This window comes from Nannospalax galili, unplaced genomic scaffold (assembly GCF_000622305.1).
Source record: "Nannospalax galili isolate Female #2095 unplaced genomic scaffold, S.galili_v1.0 scaffold155, whole genome shotgun sequence".
NCBI classification, from domain to species: domain Eukaryota; kingdom Metazoa; phylum Chordata; class Mammalia; order Rodentia; family Spalacidae; genus Nannospalax; species Nannospalax galili.
The window spans coordinates 5,105,723-5,107,865 of NW_008339923.1; positions in this window are offsets into that span (position 1 = coordinate 5,105,723).

A 2,143-nucleotide genomic window follows, 5' to 3' on the forward strand; every position below is an offset into this window, starting at 1 on the left:
AGGCTATGGGAGGGTGCCATCTGGGAAGTGGGTGTATAGTTGAATAAGATGGTTTGGGACTCTGTGTGATATACACACACACAAATCAACAAATTTTTAAAAATTTATTATATTTGAGGAGGAAGCATGGAAATTTACATCATGCTAGTTAGTAGAGGTGATAAACATTACACTGAAATCTACCCAATGTCTTTATAGACATACACAGGCACCAAGGATCCACGTGCAACCAATCAGGACTAATAATAATCAGATACATACAGATTAGAGATGCATGCGCCAACATCTCAGTGTTAGCAGCAAAAACAATGAGTCTTTCTGCAAGGAACAATATATTCTAAAATGAAGTGGAGATCTTTTTTAAAGGTCAAAAACTCATTCAATATTATGTCTTACAGTGCTTATACTGAGTTCAATATTGTATAACTGTATTAATTGAACAGCAAACTTAGAAATTTTATAGCCACTTTTGAAGGAGCTGAGTCTTTGCTCTGGAAACTGTTATTGGGCACGTTAAAGCTGTAATGATATGCTTCTAAAAAAATAAAAAATAATATTAAAAAAGTGTAGGAAACAGCATATTTTAAAATGAAATGGAGGTCTTCTTTAAAGGGTAAAAACTCATTCAATTTTATATCTTACAGGTGCCAAGGAGCTCAGAAAGTAACTGACTGTGACTAGTAATAATCAGATACATACAGATTAAAGACACATGTGCAAATGTATTATTAGCATTAAAAATGTAGGAAACAGCATATCTTAAAATGAAATGGAGATAAGAATTGAAGCATGTATTTGTAATCATAAATGCACTATCAATGTTTACAGGGCTTACACTGAGTTCAATAATATATATCAATTCAACTCTGAACCTAGAAACTTACAACCACTTGTGAAAGAGATGTATTCTTGCTCTGGAGTGTGTTGCTGAATATGTTAAAATTGTAATGAAATGCTTCTTCTAATCATGTGGTTATTAAATTTTAAAAAAATTTTAAAAATAAACTTTAGGAAAAAAAAATTAATGAGCCATTTGGAAAACTGTATTACAACCTGTATCAAATCCAAATTGCTAAGTTTTCCTTCTTTCCCTCCTCCCATAGCATCCCAATGATATTATTTTCGCAGATATTCTAAGTGATTGGGAGGAATGCCCATATCTTTTAAAGTGCCTTTTAGGTTTGTTGTGCAAATTTGGAGTAAATTCATCTAAGCTCTGGCTGGCTAAAAGCAACATTATTTCAGTAAACAAAGGATAAGTCAGTGGAACTTAGAACCAACTCCTGAAGCCCTGGACTGTGAAGCTCTTCCTCCCCTCACTGCCTTCCAGTCTTTCCTCAGTAAACTGGCTCTAGAATAGTCTGGGAATCTGTGGTCATGTCTAGTAAAAATCACAATCACATAGTCAAATTTTCTGTACTAATATTTCTAACATTATTAACTAGTAAACTCTTTTGAATTAAGGGACACATCTGGCCTAATTCCAGAACAGCTGGGAATTCTGAGTGCCACCACAAACCAGTTGCCTGCAGCTCTGAAAATCACATTTTGGTCATTTTTGGTTTGGTTATATAAATACAGACATTTAGAGATATACAAAAGAAAATGCAGTAAGAGTTTACATATGAACTTATATTAAATAATTATGTTTGGATCATTACAACCCTGTTCCTTTACTGACTTAATATACATGTGTTTTCTAAAACCACTCATGGTATCTAATTAATGAGTATAATGAACTAATCTAAAATTTACAATACAAAGACAAGGGCTGGAGAGATGGCTCAATGGTTAAGAACACTGACTGTTCTTGCAGAAGACCCAGGTTTGAATCCCAGCACCCACATGGCAGCTAATAATGTCTGTAACTCCAGTTCCAGGGGATCTGACAGCCTCTTCTGATCTCCACGGGCATTGCATGACATGGGTGTACTTACATGCAGGCAATACACACATACACATAAAATAAAAATAACAAAATATTTTTTAAAAAAGAAAAATTATGGAGCTATAAGCACCTCACAACAAGGTTATATCTCTAACACATGTAAGTGTGTAAGAAGAAACTATGTTCTTCTGATTACGAAAATCAAAATGCTGTAATAAGCCTGGTACCATGGCTGTGCTGTTTGTACTTTTCAAT